Source organism: Callithrix jacchus, chromosome 2 (genome assembly GCF_049354715.1).
Source record: "Callithrix jacchus isolate 240 chromosome 2, calJac240_pri, whole genome shotgun sequence".
Lineage (NCBI taxonomy): Eukaryota > Metazoa > Chordata > Mammalia > Primates > Cebidae > Callithrix > Callithrix jacchus.
In genome coordinates, this window is record NC_133503.1 from 162,514,491 (window position 1) to 162,534,133 (window position 19,643).

General features: G+C 44.5%; 3 pseudogenes across 1 annotated transcript in view; 1 reads left to right on the forward strand and 2 right to left on the reverse strand.

Moving 5' to 3' along the window:
- Positions 1–590: 590 nt before the first annotated feature.
- LOC100403755 (uncharacterized) overlaps positions 591–19,643 on the reverse strand; it is a 28,778-nt pseudogene continuing 9,725 nt past the window's right edge. The window contains exon 2 of the transcript XR_013532423.1: positions 591–3,958. The product of XR_013532423.1 is annotated as an uncharacterized LOC100403755 (transcript). The remainder of the gene's footprint in view (positions 3,959–19,643) is intronic.
- LOC100403022 (uncharacterized) lies at positions 10,443–14,271 on the forward strand (annotated as a pseudogene).
- On the reverse strand, positions 17,232–18,600 carry LOC100396851 (aldo-keto reductase family 1 member B1 pseudogene; annotated as a pseudogene).

Here is a 19,643-nt window from a genome sequence, read left to right on the forward strand (position 1 = left end):
TTCATCCCCTTTGCCCCAATCAGTGACCTCAATTTTTCAGTCTCTTATCCTTCACAATCTCCTTAAAAACTCCAGACCAGAAGGTCTCAGGAAAATGGAGCTAGGAATGGAGAGTCCTTCCTAGCTCCTCATTTGGCTGCTCTGCTATCACTAAACTCCTTCTCTGCTGCAAGCCCTGCTGTTTCAGTGTTTTGGTGTATATTTATGTTACTGCACAGCAGGCATCCAAACCTGTTGGTTCTGTAACAATCAGACACATGTTTTGTGTTGGTTTGTCTTGTTTTTTCCTTTCAAACAATCTAATTGGATTATTTCACCATGCTGACTAATGTGAAGAGAGGCTAAACCAATGTAGTACTAGAGCTACACTGGCCTTCTTTGGCACATCATTTGTCTAGAATTATAATTTCTTCAGTCTGAGAAGCCAGTCATTGTAAGATGTGTCATTACTTGACATGTGTAATATGAAAAATCTGCTAACTAAACTATGTCTCACTCCCAAGAGACCAATATTAAAATTTAGATTTATTTCAGAGACATAAAAATGGCAAAAGATTTATCTTGAAATTGATTAAAATCAGGTTCAATTGTTTTATTTTCAATTCATTGCGTCATTTTATTTAGTTTACTTCTTTGGCAACAGCAAGGAGCTTAGAGTTGTAATTTTCTAAACATATCAATATGGTTGTATTTGTCTTTTAACAGAGTAGTTCAAAACATTGCAAAAATTGTTTATGTGAAGAAATCATTTCCCCTGCTCACAGAAATGCTGGAATCTTCAAAATTGGACAGTCATTTTAAACCACATTAATTTTAGGTGATCCCTCTTATTTAGACACCCATACCTCTCTGTTTTGATATAATATCTTAAAAAAATTCTACTTAAAACATATTTACATTTTTAAAATAAATATATGCCTAGCTTGGAGAGATGTGGGGTACTTGATGTTGCCTACACACGTTCACTATCAATTCTCTACAAATGCTGCTTCCAAGGCCACCATCAAAGTTTTTATGCTTCCTCTTGTGGAAGCTGTCAATTCATCAGTCTTAACATATAATTTACATATTATCCATTCCAGTGCTTCTCAGCCTTTTTTAGCATTTGAAGATATCGTTTTTGCTGTCAGTCCTTCAGGGTAACTGCTAGGCTGCCTCCCTTCAGCGCTTATGACTTCTTGAGTCAAGAGTTTTTTCCTCTTCAAGTCCTAAGGATGTGGTTTGTATTTAAGTCTCTCATCTACTGAAACTAAATTTGTAAGTGAACTATTAGTAGATTTAAGTTTCATTAGTAGATTTAATCCTGTTTTCTCTCCAGGATTAACTACAGAGATGTTCTAGCACATATGTTTTGGTTCTAACTACATTAGTAAGAGACTGTGGGGTCTCTCTGTGCAAAGAAGTCTGTGTTTGTGCCACCCTCCAAGGGAGAATCTGTATGTCTGTCCAGCACATCAACCCACACCAGGCTCAGGTTCATAGGGCTTGGGTATTTGTGCATTGCAGCTGCTGTAACAGTTTCCCATGGGTGCTGAAAGACTGCTCTGAAGTCCAGGTCTTGATGGTGTAGGCAGTCTGCCAGATGTCTGGGCAGCGGAGGGGAAAATGAGGCAAAGAGGTTACACCTGCCCCACCACATAAAGAGCACCCCAGTCAGACTCATATTATGTGGGTGCCATCGGCCTCACTTTAGGGACATCCCAAACCCTCTTCCACCTGTTATGACAATTTAACCTTTAAACCACTTAAAGCAGGGATCCCCAACCCCACAGGCAGTGAACAAGTAGTGGTCCATGGCCTGTTAGTAACCCTGCAGCACAACAGGAGGTGACTGGCAGGCAAGCGAGCACTACAGCTTGAGCTCCGCTCATCTGACAGGACCTTAGCTTCTCATAGGAGCGCCAACTCTATTGTGAACTTCCTCACTTCTCCTGAGAATCTGATGCCTCAGGGTCTGAGGCAGAACACCTTAATCCCCAAACTGAGGGAATCTGTGGGGATCGCTCCCGTGTGAGGCCCCTGGGAAATGGGCCTCGCCATACGGTGAGCTTGAACCCAGACACAGATCCCTGGTTGGGGGAGTCGAGCTGAGGGAAAGCACGAACCGAGAGAGGGACTATGTTATTCTAAATAATTAACAGACATTACTTTATGGATATGAGGACTTGGGAGGCAATGTGTCCACTTTCGGCTTCTTATGGTTTATTGCTTGTGTCCATTTTGGACCCTTGTTACCTTCATTGTAAAATATTAACTTAAGTATTTACACTTGGTAACTTACTTACCGCAACTTGCTGGGTGTAACTGTAATTTACTTACCATAGCTTACTGGGCGTGACTGTAATTTACTTACATTGATCCATTGGGCGTAACCTAATTACTGAAAGTAACCTACTTATTGGGAGTAACCTACTTAACGGGATTAACTTACTTAGTGGGCGTAACTTGCTTACTGTAACTTAAGTACGTTGATCTGGTGTAAACAACTTGACTTCAGAAAAGTATATAAGGAAACATATTGCAAAAATAAAATTGCTGCTTGGACATAGCCTAAGCCAGCCCTCCAGACTCCGCTTTTCTATTTTCTTTCACTTCCGCGCACTCTCTCCCTCAGGTTGAATGAGACATCTATGTTGGCAGTCTTAGGGACTCCTGCAGGTCAGTAGTCCCCCGGCAGACCTGCCGGACCTCGACACAAAACCATCCCTTTCTCCCAACCCACCATCCATGGAAAAATTGTCTGCTATGCAACAAGTCTGTGGTGCCAAACAAGTTGGGGATATCTGATTTAAAGAACACTGTTAATATCTGTTCCCTGCCTTCATCTGGAGGGCCAGAGTCAGTTTAGTTTTGAAGCAACTCTAGCATGTGATCCACCCAGCTGTCCCCTCCCACCCAGTTAGTATCCACAGCTCCTCAAAGGCCTCCTAGAATTTAGACTAAATGATCACTGCCCTGTACCCTAGTAGGGTGACACAGAGAGACCCCAGTTCACAAAACAAAACAAAACAAAACAAAGCCTCTGGGTGGGGTCCCTGCCCCTTTCTGTCTGCTTCAGGCCCATTTATACCAATGTTGATATACCAGCTCAAATCAATTCCATGGGTGGAGAATAAGGGAAAGGCTTTAATCAATGTGCACAGTTTCAATGGAAGCAGGATAGCAATTTTGAGTAGATCTAAAAGAAGAGTTCCTTAGCACATTGCATATTGTTCATTACATGCAGATAGTTTTTCTAAATGAAAAATGTTTAGGACGTTCAGGAGAGGAAGAACAAATTAAGAAATGTTCTCCACAGCAGAGACCCCAAGGCTCTTATGCCTCTGGGGCACAGTTCCAGGGCAAAAGTCTGCAGAGATGGCCTGAGGGCCCCCACTGGGGTACCTCGGGCTCCTTCCAGGGCAGCGTCCAATCGGTGTGTGCTGCAAGCCTGTAGAAAGGCTGGGGTTCCTCTACATTTTCGGGTTCCTTCTTGATGGAATTGTGGGTTTTCAGCAGCTTCCGGGGGTGGCCTGCACTGCAGAGGGTGTCTTGGGCATGCGTCTTTCCACCTCCAAGGTGCTGGCATCTCCAGGCTGCTTCAGGCCACTTTGGACCCCACTGTAGGTAGCATCTGCGTCTTCTTGAGGTGACTGGAGCCTGTTTGTGGTTTTGGTCATTGACTCTTGGACATGGGAGTCTTGAGAGCGTTTTTGGCCTCTCTCATCTCCAGGAAGGGCTCTGTGCCTGGTGGTGGTGATGTGCAGCCCCGAGCTCCGGTAGAGTTGATGGCATTGGCGGGAGTGGCAGCTCAGCACAAGGAAGTTATCCAGTGTCTAGGCCCAGGCTTCCTCTCGGTTCAGGTGTCATGGAATGTGGAGCTCTGGACCTGTCTGCATCCAAGACAGCTCTTCCAGGGTTGATGGATGGAACTCCATAGCCTCAGCTTTCCAAGGCCTGACCAGGCACAGCCATGTAGCTAGTCGAGGAAAAGAACAAATGGCTCAGTCCATCACTGACTGTGGGTTTTCATAGCATTTTGTCTTATACAGGAAGTAGGATTCCAAAATCTGATCATGTGGGGATTAACTTATTACTTTGCTAATTAGGATTAGGGTGAAAGTTTCATCATTTCAGAAGTCACTATTGAAAGTCATTGGGTTTTTATTAGATCAGGTAGTAATAGGGTGGGTCAGGGGGTGAGAGAATGGGTCCAATTTTCTAATTTCATTAAGAAATTGGCAGCTTTCAATATTTCAATATTTCATGCTTAGGTGAAATGTTTGGTGTACATCTCATATATATGCTTTATCAAATTAAGGTAATTCACTTTTTCTAATTTGCTAAGATGATTTTTGTATTACTCATGAAGCAAGGTTGAATTTTCAAAACTTTTTTTGTGTCTTCTGAGATTATCATATATCTTTTTCTGCTGTTAATGTGGAAAATAACAGAGATTGATTTTCAAATGCTACATTAAGGTTGAGTTCCTGATAAACTGCATTAGTTTATATTGCTTTATGATGCATATTTACTTTTATTTTGAGATGAAGTTTCACTCTTTTTTGAGACGGAGTCTCACGGTCACCAGGCTAGAGTGCAGTGGTGAGATCTTGGCTTACTGTAGCTTCTGCCTCCTGGGTTCAAGCGATTCTTCTGCCTCACCCTCCCGAGTAGCTGGGACTACAGGTGCATGCAACCATGCCTAGGTAACTTTTGTATTTTTAGTAGAGATGGGGTTTCACCATGTTGGCCAGGATGGTCCCGATCTCTTGACCCCGTGATCTGCCCGCCTTGGCCTACCAAAGTCCTGGGATTACAGGGGAGTTTCACTCTTGTCGCCCAGGCTGGAGTGCAGTGGTGTGATCTCAGCTCACTGCAACCTCCCCCTCCTGGGTTCAAGCAGTTCTCCTGTGTCAGTCTCTCAAGTAGCTGGGATTACAGGTGTCTGCCACCATGCCCGGTTAATTTTCATAGTTTTTAGTAAAGACAGGGTTTCACCATATTGGCCAGGCTGGTCCTGAACTCCTGACATCAGGCAATCAGCCCTCTTTGGCCTCCCAAAGTCCTGGGATTGCAGGTGTGAACCACCCCAACTGGCCTATGATGCATTTTAAAAGTATATTACTGGATTCAGAATGCTAACATATTTTTTATGATTTTCCCAGTGGTTGGAGATACTGTCTGATGAAAGAATTGAGGAGGGGGTGCTAGAGTGATGCATGGAATGGGCATGTACTTAAACTTGTTGACATTTAAAAAGGCCTTTCTATGTATGTGGCTGTCCCACTCCGTCAAAGATTTTTCAAATCTAGGGAACATGTCTCGTTTGCAGCATGTCAAGACTCAAGATTGACCTGAGTCAATTCAAATTTTTTTTTTTTTTTTGTGAACAAAGTCTCGTTCTGTTGCGAGATTGAGGGTGCGATCTTGGCTCACTGCACCCTCCGCCTCCCAGGTTTAATCAGTTCTCCCTGCCTCAGTCTCCCAAGTAGCTGGAAGCTACTCCCATCACCATGCCAGGCTAATTTTTGTATTGTTTTTCAACGCCTCCCCCTAATTTTTGTATTTTTAGTAGAGACGGGGTTTTGCCTCATTGGCCAGGCTGGTTTCAAACTTCTGACCTCAGGTGATCTGCCTGCGTTGGCCTCCCAAAGTGCTGGGATTACAGGTGTGAGCTACCCTGCCCGGCCCAATTCTATTTTTGAAGGAACTCTGAAACAAATTTTAATACAGACTGAATTTTTGAGGATTACAATAGCAGGAGAATAACACAGAGGCACATGAGGTGAGCAGAGAGGTATATTTTATTGGCCTGGCTTCTCCCAAAAAACATTACTGAAATGAACAATCATGTGAGATTGCTTTATTCACGACTGCTGTCGTTAGAAAGTGGGAATGAGAAGAAAGAGGAGTGGGGCAGGGAGGAGCATATTCAATGCTGTGCTTTCTAGTTGCCCACGCTTGGTATGAATCATGACTAGAGGTGACTTTATTATCAACTATCTGTATGAACACTGATTTTACAAATTTGAAACTTCTCTGAACACCAATGGTTGTTTGATTTCATGAAACCATGTTCTGAGAAGCCTTCTGAATAACTGCTTCTTACCATAGTCCACTTAGAAGGAAGAAATGGATAGAATATATCCACTGTTGGAGAGATAACACAATACTCACAACAAAAGATCCCTTTGTACCAAATAGCGGAGAGAGGGAACACTAGTGTTGAGTTGCATTAGCAGTTTTACATGCCTGTAAGTTAGCATGACAGCTATAAAGTTAGGCCACATCTCATACATTTTCAGCAGAGCAGGGAATTGCTATCTGCTGAGAGCCCCTCACCTCATCCTACCGGTAGTTTTAAGAAATATCTACATATTATTTGTCCCATGACCTTGGATAAATTGCTACATTGTAAACACTTGAGATTCAGCTTTACCTTTAGAAGGACTAGTCTAAATTCCAATGGTTAAACTAAAGATTCAGACTCACCATATTAAATGTGATGTTACTGTTGTGTTTCTTTGTAGTTTTTAGGAAAAGAAACAAAACACTCTCAATAGTACAAGCATAAACGACTTATTGTGGCATAAAGGTCACTTACAATCTGATAGAAAGGTGTAGACACAGATTTAGACTGAATGTCAGGGAATGATTTTCTGAACCACATTGGAAACTGGATCCCTAAAAGAAGATGCTGTCAGAAATCAGTAAACACTATAACAAAACAATTCAATCAAAACTAAATAAAAACTTCCATCTTTAGTTAATCATGTATCATGTTTTCCTAGAATCCAGTAGGCCATCTTGGGCAGAAAACTTTCAGTCTAGAGAGCCTCCCACTTGGGTTACTGAAAGGCATTATTTGCTTTCTCTGTGTCCATGGTTGTAATAAACTTTTTGAAAATTTTATTTAAATGTTTTACTTTATTTTTTTAAAGATGGGGCTTTATCATGTTGGTTAGGCTGGTCTTGAACTCCTGACCTCAGGTGATCCACATGCCTTGGCCTCCAAAGTGCTTGGATTACAGGCATGAGCCACCATGCCCAGCCTTTTTAAAAAATTTGAGACAAGGTCTCACTCTGTAGCTCAGGCTAGTATGCAGTGGTGCCATCACAACTCACTTCAGCCTCCAACTCCTGGGCTCAAGCAATTCCCTTGCCTCAGCCTCCTTAGTGGCTGGAACTGTGGGTGGACACCACCACAGCCCACTAACTGAAAACTTTTTTTGTGTGTGTAGAGATGGAGGTTTCACTATGTTGCCTGGGCTGGCCTTGAACTTCTGGCCTCAAGTGATCCTCCTGCCTTAGCCTCCCAAAATGCTTGGATAACTGGTGTAAGCCACCATGCCTAGCCCATAATAAAGTTGTTCTAGTCTTCGAATCTTTGTACTTTTTGTTCTTTCAGGATGGTAACTCCACCTTCAGATTTTTTTTTTTTCTTTTAGATAGGGTCTCACTCTGTTGAGTGCAGTGGTGTGATCTCAGCTCACTGCAACCTCTGCCACCTAGGTTCAAATGATTCTCCCACCTCAGCATCCTGAGTAGCTAGGATTATAGGCACATGCTGTCATGTCTGGCTAATTTTTTTGTATTTTTGGTCAGACTGGTCTCAAACTCCTGGCCTCAAGTGATCCACCCACCTTGGTATCCCAAAGCACTAAGATTACAGGTGTGAGCCACTGTGCCTCTCCCAGACTTTTTTTTTTTTTTAATTTGCTTTTGTTCATTGCATTATTCATATCAAAGTGGAAGTATCTGTGATGATTCTATTCTTACTACGCCACCTAATATAGCATCCTTCTAGTTGCCTTTTCAACTAACTTGCGTTACATTTCTCCATAGCATTTATCACATAAACACTGTCTTATTTACTTATTTGTTGTCATATTTACTGCTTATTTTTCAGTTCGTGAAGATGTCAAACACTTTATGGACAAGTCCATGTCTGCTTGTTGATCACTTATCTCTGGGACCTTGATCATTGTTTAGCACAATATAGATACTTAGTATTTGTTAATGAACAGACAATAAGTGTATTAAAAGGCTGGGAGTGGTAGCTCATGCCAGTACTCCCAGAACTTTGGGAGGCTGAAATGGGAGGCTTGCTTGAGCCCAGGAGTTTGAGCCCAGCCTGGGTAACATTGGGAGACTCCACCTCTACAAAAAAATTAAAAATTAGCTGGGTGTGTGGTGTGCACCTGTAGTCTCAGATGCTTGGAAGGCTGAAGTGGGAGGATTGCTTGAGCCTGGAAGATTGAGGGTGACATGAACAGTGAGCATGTCACCACACTGCAGACTGGGTGACAGAGCAAGACCTGGTTAAAAGAAAGAAAGAAAGAAAGTTCTCAGAGATCTATAACTGATTATAAACCATCCTATAAAAGGATCAAAGTAAAACAGTAATTGTGGATGACAAAAGGCATAGAGCAGCCATGGTTAAAAACAATTGACAAGGAAGTTTGGTTATTTATCTATGGCATACCACAATTTAATGTAACAATTATAATTAGTTCTGCTAACATATATTAAGAATCACAGAAACATACATTAAGGATCACAGAAATCTCACAGTTTTGGATCACATACTAATAGCACCTTGATACAAATACAATCCAAAGAAGGTTAAACAACATTTCATATTTGATAATGCTTCTTGTGTAATTTTATTATACCAAGTAAACTATATATATCTCTTTGGATTTCAGGGAATGAAATGTCAAGAATATTAGTGAGGGAAAAAACTGAATTCAGAATTGGATTTTGGAAAGTTTGTCAAACATCAAAGGTTTAAAACACGTGATATCACATAATTAAATCTTAAATTTAATCTGTTTTATGTGTTTAATCGGTTTAATGTGTTTTAACCAGTTTTAATGTGTTGTGACAGAAAAAGCGCCGGCTAATCGTACCACCGAATTACTGGTGCTTACAGACGCTCCGTGCAATCACTGTTCTGCACCGCAAACAGGGTTCAAGAAGTTTCTAGGAGATACTAGAGGTACTAGGAATGAGAAAGTAACAGCACAAAAAAAGTAAGGACCCCGCGAAAGGGAAAAATCAGGTTGGGTGCAGCAACTGAGAAAATGCCTAGTGGGCCGTACTGGCAAATTTGCTGATACAAAACCACCAGCTCCACATAGGAAGGGGAGCCGCCAGACAGAACCCGGGACCTCACAGTAGCAAGACCGAGACGGAGTTGGGCTCTCCCGCCCCTGAGAGAACGAAAGTCAAGGAGCACGAAGCTGAGGCACTCAAAATTAATAGAAAAACAAAACAAAACAAAACAAAAAAAACACAACATTTAAATAAAAATCAAATTTTTAAAATAATGAAAGCCTAAAATGCAAGTAAAAGTGAAAACAAACACGTCGGTAACATCGTTGTAAGAGCAGAAGACACAAAATTAATTCCAAAATAAGCAAAAATTACAGCGAACCAACCCTACAAGAAGAAATTACAAATATTGCTAAACGATGCACTGCCTATCATTAGAATATCCCTGTCAGATCTAAACCCCTGGAGGTTGCTCCTGTCATAATTTCCTGCGACAAAAACAAAACAAAACAAAACAAACAAACAAACAAACAAACAAAAAAACGGTTAAACGTGTTTAGCTACGAGTAAGAAATCGTAGTAGCTGGTATATGCCGATTTGGTCCACAAGAAAAAGTCGCGTTCGGACATGCTATTGTCAAAGGGAGCTTGTAACACTGAGAAATCTCGTTCGCCGCCATTTCCTGACTCCCATGGGAATTTTAAAAAACACAGAATTACAGCGAAGACGGGACTCGATATTGCGAAACCAAACTTGGTATAAGAGCTCCCAGGCACTGCTAAACTGCTCATCACTAAAGCAAATATATATTATAGCTGGTAGCCAGATTTCCACAGGAGTTAAATGTCTCTTCTGCAGCTAAAGCAGGGCTTACTAGTAGGAAACCGGAACTTGGCAGGACTAAGAAACTTGAGGCTGGGCTGACCCCACTGTTGTCCTGATTAGAAATCCGAGGCTATCCTGGTCAACATGGTGAAACTCCGTCTCTACTAAAATTACAAAAAATTAGCTGGGCATGGTGTCTCGTGCCTGTAATCCCAGCTACTCAGGAGACTGAGGCAGGAGAATCGCCTGAACCCAGGGGGCGGAGGTTGCGGTGAGCCGAGATCGCACCATTGCACTCCAGCCTGGGTAACAAGAGCGAAATTCCTTCTCAAAAAAAAAAAAAAAAAGAAAAGAAAAGAAAAGAGAAAAGAAATCCGAGGCTACAGGAAACCGGGAGCTGCGGAGAAACCAGTCACAGAGTAACTTCGCCTTTGGCTAGACCGGTGTTTGTCTTAAATCAGACTTGCTTGCGCTGAGAAATCAAACCGTGGCTATTCCCCTACTTGGACAGGGGGTACAAATCGCAGGCACCCCGAAATCGAAACTTGCTAGGACCAAGAAGCCAACGACGCGCTAAACCGCCGGGTTCTGCGACCGAGATGCGAGCGGCGCCGCCCCGGGACCGGGTTCTGGAGGCCGAGCCGGAGCCCGGGCGGGGGCGCTGGGAAGAGACCGTGCCCCGCAGCTCCCCTGTCACCCGCTCCGAGGAGCGGCGGGCTCCCCCCGCCCAGCGCCGCCGCGGTCCGAGAACACCAGGCTCGGCGCAACCGGGGCAGCTGCGACTTTGAATCTCTCGGATCTGCCGGCTGAGGGCCGCCGCCACAGAGAACCGCAAGCACAGAGCTGCGAACAGGAGACAACGCTCGGCCAAATGGCGGTGCCAGGAGCCCGCGAGTGACGGCAGCCGGCGGGGTTGCCAAGGACAACATTCGTTTTGGCGCAGCCAACCGTGCTGTCACCAAGAAACCATGGACGCTGAGAAAAAAAGAGGGGTTCGGCCACCGAGAAACTCCGCGCAACGAGTGCTGTGATGCGAAACCGCCGGCTCCGCGCCGCTGGCGAAAGAGTCAACGGGAACGCCGGGTGCTGCCACCCTGACGCCGGCACTAGAGGGCCTCGGATGGAGAAAGCGACGCGCGGAGACCAGGAAACTGTGCAGAGCACAACTAGCAGCTGACACAAGCAGAAAAGTGTCTGATCGGCTCTCCGGGAGAAAGCGCGGATCAAAACCAGCAACTCAGTGCAGGAAACCGTGCGGCCACTCAAGAACGTCATCCACGTCGCGGTGGTGCCAGAGAAACACCGCGATTTCGGTCACTGCCGTAGGAAATCACAGAGAAACACGCGCTGCCACTGAAGTACATCGAGCTCCGCGCGACCAGTGGTTCTGCGATCCACAAACCGCCAGTTGGGCTCGACTAGAAACTTCTGAAAAACTGTCATCCCACAGCAGCTTTCCCACACACGACAGAAAATCGCCTTTAGGGGGAGCACCTAACGGTGCTGAGACCCGCCTGGGCCAGCACAAAGCGCAGAGCGGTCACTTTACCGAGAAACGCCAGACTTGGTAAAACCAACCTTGCGACCAAGGATTCTACCGGCCTCGCGGGACGCAGCCGGCGAAGGTGCGGCGGAAAAACCGCAGGCTCCGTTCACCGAATATGTTGGGGGGCCAGGTGTGGCGGGCAACACCCACGAAGTTGTGAAATCAGAGGCGCTGGACCCAGCGATCACCTGCCCGTAGCAAACACCTGTGCTCTTGCAAAAAGCAACTTTTGGTGGAAACAGGGTGGCGGTCAGAGAGCATCCGCTGACGCTGACAAAGGAGTGGCCTTGGCGCTGAGAAACCGCCGGCAGTGGGAAAGGAGCCGTGCAGCGACCGGCCAACTGCGCGCTCGGTTCCACCAAAGTGCTGCCGCCTCTACCCGCTCTTTCCTCCATGAGCTTAGTGAAGTCTGTTGTCTTTTTCTTTTCTTTATCCCCTTCACCCCCCGCCCCCCACCTCGTCTCCCAGGCTGGTGCAGTGTAGTCATCTTGGCTTAGTGCAGCCTCTACTTCCTGGGATCCAGCGATCCTCAGGCCTCCGCTTCTAGAGTAGCTGAGACCACGGGTGCGTCCCACCACCACCGGCTAATTTTTTGGTATTTTTTTTTTTTTTTTTTTTTTTTGTAGAGACGGGGTCTCGCTATGTTGCCCAGGCTGCTCTCGAACTCCTGAGCTCAAGCGATTCACCTGCCTGGACCTCCCAAAGTGCTGGGATCACACCGACAAGAATTTTGTATTGTTCTTGCATTCCACCCAGTGGGTTGTGCAGGGGGAGAGGGGGCTGTTTAGGCGCCCAGAACCAAGCGGATCCAGTGGGTTCCAGGAATAAAGTGAAAGTCATTCTGATCGCCAACAGCTTCCTACAAAAGAAACAGCCATCCAACCTAAGTGATTGGGCTCTTCCGAGCCACCCCTGGCTCCCAGGCTCTCCTCCCGGTCCAGAGCCCTCAGTATCCTACGGGAGGGGCCCACAGCTGCTTGCCTTCAAAAGGAAACCCTCGGTCTAAAGTTCCCGAGGAGACTGAAAGGCACAGCGTTTTCTGACTTGAGCTTCAGGCCTCTCCCGCGGGTGCCGGTACCTCTCCTGGGAGATGACAAGCTGTTGGAACCGCTAGTTGATTCTGACGGTTAACTCTGTCAGATTTTCCTGTATTAGTGATAGGAGTTGGAAGAGGGTAGGAGAGAAAAATGGACTGCAAGACTCCAGCACAGGAGGAGAGACTGATGGCAGACGTCTGCTCCCTCTTCAAGCCCAATGAACATCTCACACTGCCATCCACTTTCTTATACCCTAGATCTATGAAATGGATCACTGACGTTTTCTCTGTCTTTCAGGAAACTCAAAGCAGGTAAATTTTCAAGCGCTTGAATTCTTTCTCACACTTTTCAGTCAAGAGTGGGGCTATGGGCCAGGCGCGGTGGCTCACGTTGGTAATCCCAGAACTTTGGGAGGCCAAGGAGGGTGGATCACGAGGTCAAGAGATGGAGACCATCCTGGCCAACACGGTGAAATCCCATCTCTACTAAAAAACGAAAGCAAAAATAAAAACAAAAATTAGCTTGGCTTGGTGGCGCGTGCCTGTAGTTACTCGGGAGACTGAAGCAGGAGAATCGCTTGAACCCAGCAGGTGGAGGTTGCAGTGAGCAGAGATTGCGCCACTGCACTCCAGCCTGGCTACACAGCAACACTCCGTCTCAAAACAACAGCAAAAACAAACAAACAAATAAAACAAACAAGTGTGTTGGGGGGGGCGGGGGCTTATTTCTAATAGAAAATAAGAAACTGCCACTGCCTGGAAGAAAAACATCTTCCCATAAGCTTTCACATTTCCCAAAAAATCTACACATCAAGGTGTAATCCCCCCAAGAGACCTGCAGACCCTATCAGGAGCATTCCCACGCCAACGCATCATCTCCCAAAGATATCCTGAAGGTACCATGCAACCAACTCCATCCTTTTCTAGTTGAACCTGGGCAGAGAACAGGTCCAGAGGATCTCAGAGAAGGGCCTTGACAAGTCAGGAGGCCCAATTTGGGGTCACAATTCTCACCCACTGCAAGGCCTATGCCTTGATCTTCCCCTACCACCATACTATATCTTCTGCTAGCTGGTTTCTCCCTGGTATTTGAAGATCCTCCAGTTGCCTCCTGGTCCTGCAGACAGGAGAATAAACAAAAAATGGCATCGTTCTCACCTAAAAAGTTACAAGCACTTCACCAGAAGGAACTGCCCAGGCAGAGCCTTTTTAAAACAAATGCTGCCCACTGCTTCACCCTCCTCATTTTCACCCCAGCAGAGCATTTTAGCAGAAAAGCTAAGAATGGTTAGCTCCCTCCTGTAATCCCAGCACTTTGGGAGGCTGAGGTGGGAGAATCCCTTTAGCCTAGGAGTTTAAGACCACCCTAAGCACAAAGTAAGACCCCCACCTCTACAGAAAAATTAAAAAATTAGTCGAATTTGGTCACGCTGGCCTGTCATCCCAGCTACTTGGGAGGCTGACATGGGAGGATCTCTTGAGCAAAAGGTCCAGGCTGCAGTGAATGGTGATCGGCAACCTCAACACTGCACTTCAGCCTGGGTGACACAGGAGACTTTTTCTGAAAAAATTAAATTAAAAAGCTGGGATTATGATCGCTGAAAGAAAATGTCACCTGAGACATTATTACATATACCATAAACAGTGGGAAATGCTGCAAATTACATTGTGTCCCAAGGTAAGAGGACACCCATTTAAAAATATATACCTATTTCTGAGATACTAAAATGAGAAATTTATTTACCCTATAATTGATTAAAATCATTTATCGACTCTTTTATTTTCAACTTTTAGTGCCACTTTGTTTACATATTGAAAATAGCATAGAGATTAGAGTTGTGATTTTTTATTTTTCAAATTATTTTTATTTATTTAATTAATTTATTTGACAGAATCTTGCTCTGTCACCCAGGCTGGAATGCAGTGGCTTGATCTCAGCTCACTGTAATCTCTGCCTCCCAGGCTCAAGCCATACTTGTGCCTCAGCTTCCCTAGTAGCTGGGACCGCAGGTCCTGCCACAATGCCCAGGTAATTTTTGTATTTTCAGAAGGGACGGGGTTTCACTATGTTGGCCAGATTTGCCTTTAACTCCTGGCCTCATGTGATCCATCTGCCTCGGCCTCCCAAAGTGCTGGGATTACAGGCATGTGCCACGTCCCTGGCCAAGTAGTGATATTTTAAACCTATTTTTATGATTGCATTAGTTTTTTCACTATTTAGCTCAATACATAGAAATGGTTTTTAGGTAAGTGGGAAAATTATCTTCCTCACTCCTCCAGTATCTGTAAGGTGCAATTTCTCATAAATACTTGCAGCTTTTTGCCTCCCCTTTTAGTGCTCCTCATATATTGTGTGGTTTGTGGTATGAAAATCATTATTTGTGACACTGTGCCAACTGTATTTTGTGCTTTACCTTGTGTCATTCTCAACTGACATCTGTGGTGAGCACATGCTTTGTGCTGGGCTTGCTTCTCAGTTCTCTCCATTGTGTAGATGCACAGCCCCACTTAGGGAAGTTGGAGTGTGTGTAGCTCTGCCTGTGGCTGAGTTAATTATTATGGACACACTCTCTCAAAACAAACAGAAAACAAGAGGTTTGTTTTTTGGAAGACATTTACCATGAATTCAGTATCTTTAATAATTTCAAACATTTATAGATGATTTTGTATGAGTTGGGTAGATTGTGAATCTTGCAGGATTGATCTACTTTATCTAATTTGTTTAATTTATGAGTACAGAGTTATTTTTAGACCATTTTAAAAAGTAGCCCTGTGGCTCAGGCAGTATGGCTCACACCTATAATCCTAGCACTTTGGGAGGCTGAGGTGGGTGGATAACTTGAGACCCAGAGTTCAAGATGAGCCTGGCCAACATAGAGAAAACCCATCTTTACTAAAAATACAAAAAAATTAGCCAGACATGGTGGTGCATGCCTGTAGTTCCAGTTACTCAAGAGGCTGAATCACAAGAATCACTGGAACCCATGAGATTGAGCCAAGGTTGTGCCACTGCACTCCAGCCTGCATGACAGAGCAAAATTCTATGTTAAAAAAGAAAAAAAGTTACCATTGTAAATACATTGATCAACATAAAGACACTGCTAGCTGACATCAGTTTGCCTCTCTAAATCTACTTAGCACTCTTCAGTCAGCTCTATGATACAAGAAGTAACCTAAATGGGCTGCACTGGAGAGCTACTTTTGCTCCCAGGCTTCTGATTGAGTCTAGGCACTGAAAGACACCGCTGTTCAGAGAAATGGAGAGTAATTTATTACCTTGCTTTGTTACCCTTGGGCCTCAGGGTACTGAATTATTATACCTAAAGTCAAAAACAGGCTGGCTGTGGTGGTTCAAGCCTGCAATCACAGCAATTTGGGATGCCTAGGAATGAGGATCAATTGAGGCCAGGAGTTCAAAACCAACTTGGATGACAGAGACAGATTCTGTCTCCACAAAAAATTAAAAAATTAGTCAGGTATGGTGGTATGTACCCATAGTCTCAGCTACCTGGGAGGTTGAGGAGGGAAGATTGTGTGAGCCAGGGTGGTTGAGGCTGCCATGAGCTATGCTTGCGCCACTGCATCCAGCCTGGGTGACAGAGTGAGACCCTCTCTCAAAAAAAGAAGCAGCAAAAACAAACAAAAAAACAGAAGTAACCCTTTCCATTAACAGTTTCTTGCTTTCTCTAACACCACTCATTCTCTTGCCCCTACTGAATAGAAATGGTAATGCTTTCTTCTGGTGTCAAGCCTAGAGGTCTCCCTACCTTTTATTAGTTTCCGTTACCCTGTCCACATACGCGCATTGTGAGTAGTCAAATTATTGCTAATAATTGGCATTTTTACTATAATAAACTCTTCTCAGCTACCCCTTTATAATGTGCATCTGTTTTATGCAGCAATGTTGATAATACAGGTTCAACTGGCAAGTATAAAATTACTCCAAAATATTTAGCAAAGGCCAAGCGTGGTGGCTCAAGCCTGTAATCTCAGCATTTTGTGGGCAGAGGCAGGTGGATCACGAGGTCAGGAGTTCGAGACCTCTCTAGCCAACATGGTGAAACCTCTTCTCTACTAAAAATACAAAAAAATTAGCAGGTGTGGTGGGGTGCCTCTGTAATCCCGGCTACTCCAGAGTCTGAGGCAGGAGAATCGCATGAACTGGGGAGGCAGAGGTTGCAGTGAGCCGAAATAACACTATTGCACTCCAGCCTTGGTGACAGTGTGAGACTCTATCTAAAAAAAAAAAAAAAAAAAAAAAAAACCCCACACAAAATATTTCATTCTGGCACATTTCAGAATTTGGACAAAGAAAGTTGATATATGGAGCATCAGAGCAAACAAATTGAGTGTCTGCCAAAGCAAAAGAAAAGGACAGTGATATATCATGGAAACTGAAGAAATACATTTGCTATACAAAATGCTGAAGAGAGGTTGTGGATTGTGGGAATAGGAAAATGAAATCGTGAAATGAAAGTTTCATTGTGCAGCATTCACAGTAAAGTGAAAATTGGAGAGAATGAATATACAGTTCTTATGTAACACTTTTGACTTTTTATTTAAAAATAATTTTAAATTTTCAAGAAAATGCAAGAATGAACCACAGAAATCCAGCATACCTTTTATCCATAGTCTCAGCTTTTAATAATATACCATATTTGGCTCTCCTCTCTCTAAAGAATTTGGAAAAAGAGTATACAACTTATGGCCAGGGCACTTTTTTTTTTTTTTTTTTTGGCCAGTGCACATTTAGTGTGTATTTCCTAAGAACAAGGATATATATATTTTTTTTTTCACAAAAGCACTTTTTATTTGAGGCAAAGAGAAGTCTTGCTGAAAGGATTACAGTTCCAAGCAGTCAAAACTCAGCTGTTAGTGGCACCATTTTGACTTGGCAGATTTTGCTTCTCTTTGGTCAGAAAGGGTATTCAGGTTGTACTTTCCCCAGTGGGGCAAAGAGAAGGGCAGAGCAAACTGGAAGAGACTTCTACTCTATGGGCAGGCCTCGTGAGATCCAACATCAAGCCAGACACGCTCTCGCTGGCCACTCTATAAGCTGCTGTCCCACTGCTGAATGACACAGGCTATACTACATTTGCAAGGAAAAAAATGAGGCAGGAAACACAGGTATAGGTCACTCAGGGATGAGCAGGCATCCACAGCTTCAAAACTCTTCATGGAAGGGGTAATCCTTGTGGGAGACAGCGCTCACCAAGGCACAGACCCTCCAGTTCCTGTTGTAGCCGAGTAAGGTGGTCATATCCTCGCTGCTCAGTTCAAAGTCAAAGACCTTAAAGTTCTCAGCAATGCGTTCTGGTGTCACAGACTTGGGGATCACCACCAAGTTCCTCTGCATGGGGAACCGGATCAGCACCTGAGCTGTGGTTTTATTGTGCTTGTCTGCGATCGCCTTGATCCTGGGATCCTCCAGGAGGGAAGGGTCCTCGGACTTGGCCCAGGGCCTGTCGGGAGAGCCTAGGGGGCTGTAGGCGGTCACCACGATGCCTTTGGACTGGCAGTACTGGATTAACTTCTCCTGAGTGAGGTATGGGTGGCACTCAATCTGGTTAACTGCAGGCTTATACTTTAAGCCAGTTTGTTTAAGATCCTCTCCACCTGGAGATGGTTGAAGTTGGAGATGCCAATAGCTTTCACCAGCCCTTCATCCACCAGTTCTTCCATGGCCGCCCACGTGTCCAGAATGTTGGTGTCACTGGGAATCACGTTGCCTGACTCATCCAATGGGAAAAATTCCTTCCCAGGCTTAAAGCCAGTTGGCCAGTGAATAAGGTAGAGGTCCAGGTAGTCCAGCTTCAGGTCGCTGAGCGTCTTCAGGCAGGCTCCTTTCACCAGGCCCTTCTCATGGTACGTGCACCACAGCTTGCTGACGATGAACAGCTCCTCACGCTTCACCACCTGCTCCTTGAGCTTCTCCTGAATGGTTACCCCCACCTCATTCTCATTGTGGTACACATGGGCACAGTCGATGTGGCGGTACCCAACGTCGATGGCCACCTTCACAGCCTCGGTCACTTGGCCTGGAGGGGACTTCCAGGTGCCCAGCCCGAGGATGGGCATCTTGGCGCCGTTGTAGAGCACGAGGTGGCCCGCCATTGCTGCTGCGCTCCCCAGACCCCCGCCCAGAACCGTACCGGATATTTTCTTATGTAAGTACAGTACAGTTATCAAATTTAGGGAATTGAACCTTACTATAATACATGTACGCAATATAAAGTCCATACTCCAGTTCTGCCAGTCTTCCCAGTAACGATCTTCCCAGCACGTATATTCCTGCAATTCATGTCCCAGTCCAGATTCAAATATCACCTTTAGTTTATATACTTTTATTTTCCTTTAATATAGAAGTGTTCCTTACTCTTTCATGCCCTTGACATTTTGAAGAAAACTGGACAGTTATTTCATTGAATAGTCCTCAATTTGGGTTTTTCTAATTTATCCTCATGATCAGACTCAGATTATGCATCACCTCCTGTGGATTGCCACAAAAGTTATATTGTGTAACTTCAAGGCACCACATTTAAAACTATGCGGTATCTTGCTGCTCACTGGTAATGTTAACTTTGATCATCCCAGAAAGATTTTTGATGTCTCCACTAAAAAGCTACTATTTCCTCCCTCTCAACAAATAAGCAATCCAGGAAAAGTTAATTTGAGATCCTGCCACGGTGGTGAGGTGGAACCACGCAGCCCCAGGCTTCAGGCTTGTCTGGCTGATTCCGTCTTCCGTGTACACAACCACTAGACCTACATCAGCAGCCCTGGGCAGGGCTCAGTCAGAGATCTTGAGTTTCTTGTGTGTGTCAATGCTTCGCCAAACACAGCAGCCCCAGCCTCAGCATGACTGAGATCCAACTCAAGTCAGGAAGCATGAAGCTGGCACTCAAAAATCAGTAGAGAAAATAGATAACATTTAAAACAAAATAAAATACATAAGTAACTAAATTTCTAAAATGCAAATAGAAAACAATACAAACTGAACAAACACCTTGCTCTGGAGTAAAATGCACGGAAAGAAAATTTAAAATGCAAAGCATACGGAGAATTAACCATAAAATAGAAACAGCAAGCACTACTAAACAGTGCGATCTTATGATAACCGTTGTCACGCCTAAACCAGTACGATTTTACCTTCCTACAACTAAGAAATCTCAGCCACTGGTAAAACTACTTGTATG